This window comes from Zingiber officinale, chromosome 1A, assembly GCF_018446385.1.
Source record: "Zingiber officinale cultivar Zhangliang chromosome 1A, Zo_v1.1, whole genome shotgun sequence".
Lineage (NCBI taxonomy): Eukaryota > Viridiplantae > Streptophyta > Magnoliopsida > Zingiberales > Zingiberaceae > Zingiber > Zingiber officinale.
In genome coordinates, this window is record NC_055987.1 from 147,310,322 (window position 1) to 147,318,536 (window position 8,215).

Consider the following 8,215-nt stretch of genomic DNA (forward strand, 5'->3'; position numbering starts at 1 on the left):
GCCTCCTTCTGCCTGACTGGAGATGCACGCATGTGGTGGGAGAGAGTTAAGAGTAAGAGAGCAGTCAACCAGATGAGCTGAGTTGACTTTGAGATAGAGTTTTACTAAGAGTTCTTCCGCCAACGGATCACCAATAAACATTATGAGCAGTTTATAGAATTTAGACCAGGTGACCTACCAGTAGAAGAAGTGGTTAAAAGATTTAACAGGCTAGCTCACCTTTGCCTAGAGTTAGTAAGTACAGTGAAAGAACGAGTTAGACTGATGCTCCTAATGCTGAGATCAGAAATAACACTTAATGTGAGTAATGAAACTCACCGACCATAGATTGGTGAATAGCTAGTCAGCAGGGCATTAGTGAGCACTATCTGAACAGCAACAAGACACAACAAACGCAACACGAGCCAGTCAAGGTAGAAGACAAGACAGTGGGGAAACAGAGAACTCAGTCAAGTAATCAAAACTGGAAGGACAAAGATAACAAGAAAGACTCAAGCAGGAGGAAGTTCGGGTAGTCTGTGAGTATCCAGAGGTATTCCCAGAAGAACTACCTGGACTACCTCCCAACAGAGAAGTGGAGCCAATTTCAAAAGCTCTGTACCAAATTTCTCTAGCAGAGCTAAAAGAGTTATAAGAACAATTTCAGGAGTTACTTGACAAGGGTTTCATCCGCCCTAGTCATTCACCCCGGGAAACTCCAGAGTTGTTCGTTAAGAAGAAAGACGAATCCATGCTAATGTGCATAGATTTTAGAGCGCTGAGCAAAGTAGCAGTTAGGGACAAATACCCTCATTCCAGAATAGATGATCTATATGATCAGCTAAAAAGGGTAATAGTGTTCTCTAAAATAGACCTGTGCTCTTGGTATTATCAGTTGGAAGTGATAGAAAGTGATACACCCAGGAAAAGCTAACAAAGTGGCAGATGCACTAAGCAGAAAATCCAGTGCATCCTTGATGTTTTTGTCATCATTAGCCCTATCACTGTAGAAGGAGTTGTCAGACTTTGGAATGGAAATTATTTATGGACAACTCTCTGCATTGACCTTAGAGTCTACCTTGCTTGAGGATATACAGAGAAAGCAAAGTGAAGATCCAAATATCCAGAAGATCAAGCAAGGGATACAGAAAGAAGAAAATTCGGAGTTTCGAATATCAGACAGTGGAATTCTTTATCAGGGGAGCCGCCTTTGTGTTCCCAATGATGAAGAGCTGAGAAAGAGAATTTTAGAAGAGGCCCATAGTACGCCATACTCTATGCATCCTGGTTCTACCAAGATGTACCAAGACGTGAGACAGAGATTCTAGTGGTCTGGACTCAAAAGAGATGTTGCAAAATATGTCAGTGCCTGCCTGACATGCCAGAGAGTCAAAACAGAGCACCAGAGACCAGGAGGAATGCTACAACCTCTTCCAATACCAGAGTGGAAGTGGGAAGACATATCCATGGACTTCATAAAAGGTCTTCCAAGAACTACGAATGGATATGACGCAATATGGGTAGTAGTGGACAGATCGACTAAGTCTGCCCATTTTCTAGCCATCAAGGTGTCCCACTCTATAGAGCAGTTGACATAAATATACATTAAGGAAGTGATCAGACTTCATGGAGTTCCGAAATCTATTGTTTCTGATAGAGATGGACGTTTCACCTCTCACCTTTGGGAGTGTGTTCATAAGACACTAGGCACCAAACTCAAGTTCAGCACAGCCTTCCATCCTCAGACTGATGGACAGATAGAGCGAGTAAATCAGATCTTAGAAGATATGCTCAGGGCTTATGTACTAGATTTCAAGGGAAGTTGGTGCAAGTACCTGTGCTTAGCTGAATTTGCCTACAACAATAGCTATCAGACCACTATCAAAATGACACCATATGAAGCGTTGTATGGCAGGAAGTGTAGATCACCCATTTGCTGGCAAGAAGCAGGTGAAAGAAGAGAAATGGAAGTGGAGCTGGGCATTCAGACAGAACTGATAGATGAGACTACTCAGGCTATCCAGAAGATCAGACAGAGAATTGAGACTGCCCAGAGTAGACAGAAGAGTTATGCTGACACACGCCGTAGGCCACTTGAATTCCAAGTAGGGGATTCAGTTTTTCTCAAGGTCGCTCCTATGAAGGGAGTGATGAGATTTGGCAAAAAGGGCAAATTAAGTCCTCGTTATGTAGGACCTTACCTGATCACAGAAAGGATTGGGAAAGTAGCTTACAAGCTGGACTTACCACAAGACATGTCAGCAATACATGATGTATTTCATGTCTCCATGCTAAAGAAGTGTTTTCACGACCCGAGCCAAGTGATTCAGCCTCAGTCAGTGCAGATCCAAGAGGATCTTAGTTATGAGAGCAGACCTACACAGATAGTGGACAGAGCAGTCAAAAGACTAAGAAGCAAAGAAGTACCACTAGTGAAGGTCGTCTGGCAGAACCAGGAGCACGAGGCAGTCACTTGGGAGCGGGAGGACAGTATGAGACAGAAATATCCAGAATTATTCTAAATTCGAGGACGAACTTTTTATAAGGTATGGGGAATTGTAACGACCCAATTTTCCCTATTTCAAGTTCTAAAAGTCCATAAAAATATTTGGAAATACTTTTAAAATATTCTAGAGATTTTTAGGAATTTTTAGAGTATTTTTACGTAATTTTTGGAGGTCGTTTAGTAGGGCTACAAAAAGAAAGAAGTTTAAAAAAAAATGTTGAAGGTGAGATTCGAACCCACGACCTCGGGTCGGACTGACCCAAGCAAAACCTGCCCAACCAGCTGAGCTACGCGGGTTTTGTTAACCAAGTATGGAGAGAAATAGATTTAAGCTATAGTTGGAATGTTTAAAATAAATTGGAATAAAAGTGCGCGGCTGAGGATTCGAAGCCCAGATCTCGGGTTAGGCAAAGATCCGCTTAACCAACTGATCTAGCAAGTGTTTCTTATTTAAGAAGGAGAATTATTCTATTTAAGCAGTAGCTAATAAATAGGAGGAAAAAAAAAATAGTTGCAGCCGAGTTTCGAACTCGCGAGCCACGCCTCAAGCCGAACGCAGCCAACCAACCGAGCTGCGAGTGTTTTGTTAATAAGTATGAAGCGAGAAATATATATGTTATAGTTGATAAATAAAACCCTAGTTTTAAAAGGACCTAATTCTTTTTTTTCCCGAATCCGAAAACCTATTCCTTTCTCCCTCGCGACGGCGCCTTCTCTCTCGGGCGGAAACGCAGCAGCGGCTAGGGATTGTCTTCCGGCGGCCGGCGAGCTCCCTTCTCCGCGGATTCTTCACAAGTTCGAGTTTCTCTCGGCAAAGAGAGCGCGCGGGCACAAGGAAGAGCCGAAACAGCCACATCTCCGAAGCCCTAGAGGTCATCTTCTTCGGTTGTAAGTTAAAGAACACCAATGTGAGTTGCTTCTCACCTGCAGTAGGAGTAGTTCCGCGAGTCTTGATTTGCGAATGAACTCTGATTTGGTATTTCTGTGCCTTCCTGTTGTTCGGCTGGTTTCCTTTTTGGTTCTTGCGATTTTGGTGTTGCTGTTGTGGGTTTCAAAGAAGGATCAAGAAATGGTTTAGTTTAATTGAGCATCTAGATTGAATTAAATAACAAGAAATAGTTACATATATATATGTGTAGTTATATATATAGTTCTGTATCTTAGGGAAGTGAATCTGCAAATGTTTAGATGCCATCTTGTAGCTTCAATCTCAGATTGAGATGCGGACACACTTCAAAATAGGTTGTGATTAACTTAAATGAATTTTAAGTTCATGTTTAACTTCGACTTGGGTTTTATAAACCTATAGCAAGTTAGATAAGTTTTAGATCTTTTATTTATTTAGTAAGCAGTTTTAGATTAGTGCCAAATCCGGATCAGATTTAGATCAGCGTTAATTCTGAGCATGAACAACATTAATTCAAGTGTGCAGTTCGGATATCTTTTGTATCTCCATAAGCAAGAAACAACCACAAATTTCATACTAGTTTGAGATCTTGTACAGATTTATTAAGAGCAGCTAAGTCTTTGGTTCTATTGTTATATAAGTGTTGATCGGATTATGTAGCCTTGGGAATTTTAGTTTTGTTGTTTAGGCAGTGAACATGAAAGGAGACGGATTTGTTTATCACAGTTTTAGATTTTGTTCTTTCTTTCTCCTCGCTGCAATGAAAAAGAACAGCTAGTTGGAATAGCTATGTATAGCATTTTGTTTCCCTTACATTGCTTTCTTGCCATGGAACTATAGACAACTCCCACTAGTAGGCATGTGCATGAGCAGATTCATTCAAGTGAGCATTTATATTCACTAGTAGGTATCATCTTATTGTTGAGTAATTTGGATTTAGGTTTGTGCCATGCAATGGGTGTGGATAACTCTAATTTGGGAGTTCTGTTGGATTTTTAATGGCTTGGTTTCCTTGCTTTAGTTATGTACAACATTAGGATGAATAGAAAGGTAAAAGAAGTAAGTGTTTCTTGTTTTCTGTTGCTGTTGCTGGACATCAGATCTGTTTTAGAAGGGAATCACGATTCCTGCTGGGTTTCAGGAATTTGGAAGGATAGTAAGGTTGTTAAGGGTTTAATAGGAGTCTTTCTTTTAATCGCTAGAGAAATTATAGGTTTCACTTGCTATTGGTATTGCAGGATTTAATTTAGTTGCCTTTCCTATTAGCAAGTGCAGAACCAGCAGTTTTCCTGGCCAAAACGGGGCACAAACAGCTATATATAAAGTGTATTTTGTGACATGATTAGTAAGATTAGATGTGCTTTCTTTTCCTTTGTTTTACAACATGTATAGGAAGCTCAAAGTTGCATTCTTTTGCTCTATTTTACAGCATGTTTAGGAAGTCCAAGTTAGCTTTCTTTTGCTCTATTTTACAGCATGTTTAGAAAGTCCAAGTTTCTTTCTTTTGCTCTATTTTACAGCATGTTTAGAAAGTCCTAGTTGCTTTCTTTTGCTCTATTTTATAGCATGATTAGTAAGTTCAAAGTTGCTTTCTTTTGCTCTATTTTATAGCATGATTAGTAAGCTCAAAGTTGTTTTCATTTGCTATTTTAATATGCATGAACAGCCATGTATTCTAGTGGAAAAATGAGAATCCTATTAAATACTTTTAGAAGTATTAACAAGTAAAAGAAAGAAAAAGAAAAGAAAGAGAGAGGCCAAGGCCTTAAGTAAATCCCAAAGTTAAGATTTTAGGGATTTTTGGCACACAAGGTGTCTATTAAAATGCCAAGGCATTTAAAGAAGAAGTAATTAAGATAAAAAGAAAGTATTTTACTTTTAAAGGGCATGTACCGGACACAAGGTCCAAGGGATGGGCTCCAAGTTGCCCCTAGGCACAAGGCCTAGAAGTATCTTAGTAGTTTCGGGATTAGCTACCTCGATTCTTATTAAGAATGCGTGCTAAGTGGTACAATGCCGGGCCCAAAAGAAGTTTATTATTATTTTGAAGTATTAAAGTATAAGTTTTGAAACAAATGAAACAAGCTTCAAATATGTTTAGAATTACAAAGTTTAGTTTCTTGTTCTTTGAAGCATGCAGTAATAGTTTTATTTGTTTCTTGCTACTAGATTTTCCAGCATGTTTAGTTTTACATGTTTAGTAGCTTTACATGTTTAGTATGCTTCTTTTATTGGTTTATAAGCATGATAAACAATACATGTTTAGTATTTCAGTTAGCATGATTCCTTTGCTATATATGAGCATGAGTAGTTTTATATGTTAGCATTTAGTTTTAGCATGTTTTTATTTATATACATGCATATCGAGTTTTTGTGAGTAGATAGCGCTCACTAAGCTTTATGCTTATAGACTGCACTTCCTCCTACTGCAGATAAAGAAAAGGAAAAGATTTAGCAAGGAAGGCGACAAGGTGGTGGTGATGAAGGTGTGTGATGGCTGGACTATGGAGAGATCCAGAATGAGCTGGCAAATTGCCAAGACTTTTCTGTTTAGTTATTTTAGTTCTCTTTTAATGCTATGATGAAGTTGAGATTGTAATTGAGTCTATTCCGCACTTGTAGTTTGGTATGTCTTATCGTTGGAGTTCTATTTGTTTAATATTGCTAGAATAGTTTCCTTTTAGTTATTGTGATATTATTACTGCGTGGTTGTGAAGTAATTATACCAGCCGCATGTGGCTGATGGTTTATTATTTGTTTGTATTATGGGAAATGGTCACCGGTACAGGGGAGACTCTGCCGAAATTTTTCGGTAGGGTTTTCCTAGAGATTTTTAATAAACCGGTTTAGTAGAGTTAGTAGATAAGTAACGGTCACTCTTAGAGAGTAGTAGTAGTAGTAAGAAGGGTGGTCGTTACAGTGTGTATGTTTTTATTTACAGTTATGATTCCAGTCGCCTGTGGCTGAGTATTTAGTGCTTGTAGAATTTTTTTTGATTGTCCGCCGTACAGGGGAGGTGTTGCCGAAATTTTCTCGGACAGGGACTCCTCTGGGGGCGTGACAGAGTTTATCATTGGACTAATGTATATGATTATTAGTTGTGCACCAGTAACAAAATTAAAGCATAACTAGGCAATATGAATGGAGTCTCTAATACTTTGACTTTATTTTTGTCCTGATTTTATAATGTTGTTTGTGCAGGTCTCAATTTGGTGTGATCTCACTGTAGTTGAAGACAGCTGTATTTGTTCACTTCTTTTCGGTATTCCTAAGTTCATTAATATGCATTTACTGATCTATATATACAGTTAGCTTTAAATAATTATGTTATAGTTGTTTAATTATATAAAGTTAACTTTAAATAATTATGTTAAAGTTAGCTTTAAATAGTTGTTTAATTGTGTTCCTTCTTTTTGATAAGCTGCTCTTTCTTGTTTTGTCTTCAATGATAATGATGCATAAAAGTTCTGAATTTGATCTATGTACAATCTCAAAACTATATAGATACATAAAAGTTCTATATTTCATCTAGAATTACATCACACTATTCTAAAATTCTTTACTAGATAACGATGCATCCTCCCACTTCAAAATTTTGCAAAGAGTTGTTAAAAATGTGCTAAAGTTATTCATATGAAATTGTCAACTAGTTAACACAATGAAAGGAACAATTATTTTAAACATCCTTTAGTTTACATTAAATACCAACCAAAGATAAAACTATAAATTCAACAAATTAAAATGAAAAATAAAGTTAACTAAGTGAGAAATTTGAACCTTAATACCATACTTCACAAGATCTCTCTCTCTTTCTCTCTATATGATGTGCCAATTATATTAGGTTGTATCATAGTTACGATACATGTACTTAGTTTCAAAATAATTCTTATAATTTTATTTACCGTTGCTATGACATGGATGATTCATATCGTTGGTAAATATGACTTTTATTAGAATTAGGGCTTTTATTAGAATGTTTAAGGAATTTCACATTTATGTTTTGTTTTTAATTATTCTTTTTACATGGCTATATCGTATAATATTTACAATCTTTCTTGTTACACATAATCTAGTTTATTTGTTTGTTGTTATGTAGGCAAAGGAGATTTTATGGGGATCAAAGATTTTGTGGCACACGAATATGACTTGGGTTGATGTGTTGGGGATCAAAGTTATGTATTCTTAGTGTTGTTAGATGGATGATGGACTTGGGTTGTTGAACTTGTAAACTTTGTTGAACAAGATGGATCTTGTATGTAAACTTTGTTGAAATCTTTATATTTCTTGAATTATGAGTTGATGTGTTGATGTTAAATTAGGATGTGTTGATGTTAAATTAGGATGTGTTGAATGTTAAATTAGGATGTGTTGAATGTATATTATTTTTATGTATTTGGATTGTATTGCAGAAATAAATTGAAGCTGGAAAAAAATATTTGATATAGGGACGAATTTGGCAACGAAAATGAGTTGTCCCAATTCTATCGTAATTTGGGACAAAATTATTTTCATCCCAGATTTTGGGACGAATTTTGGGACGAAAATTTATCATATGATTATAAAAAAATTTGGCAAGTTTTTGTTGCCAAATTCGTTGCCAATTTTGCAACAAATTTATTTTTCGTTGCAAACTTAGGAACAAAAATGGCAACAAAAAATCTGCGACGAATTCTGGGACAAATTTTGTGTATTCGTCCCAAAATTCGTCCCAGATTCTGGGACGAATTCTGGGACGAATCACAAACTTCGTCCCAAATTTCGTCCCAGATTTTGGGACGAATTTTGGGACGAAAATTTATCTTATAATTGTCAAAGAATTTGGC

The 8,215-nt window shown here is 37.0% G+C and overlaps 1 long non-coding RNA gene across 1 annotated transcript; it reads left to right on the forward strand.

Moving 5' to 3' along the window:
- The first annotated feature begins 6,376 nt into the window (after window positions 1-6,376).
- LOC122010955 lies at window positions 6,377-7,684 on the forward strand. Its single transcript, XR_006119916.1, has 2 exons — window positions 6,377-6,654; window positions 7,489-7,684. It is a non-coding gene; the product is annotated as an uncharacterized LOC122010955 (long non-coding RNA).
- Window positions 7,685-8,215: the final 531 nt, after the last annotated feature.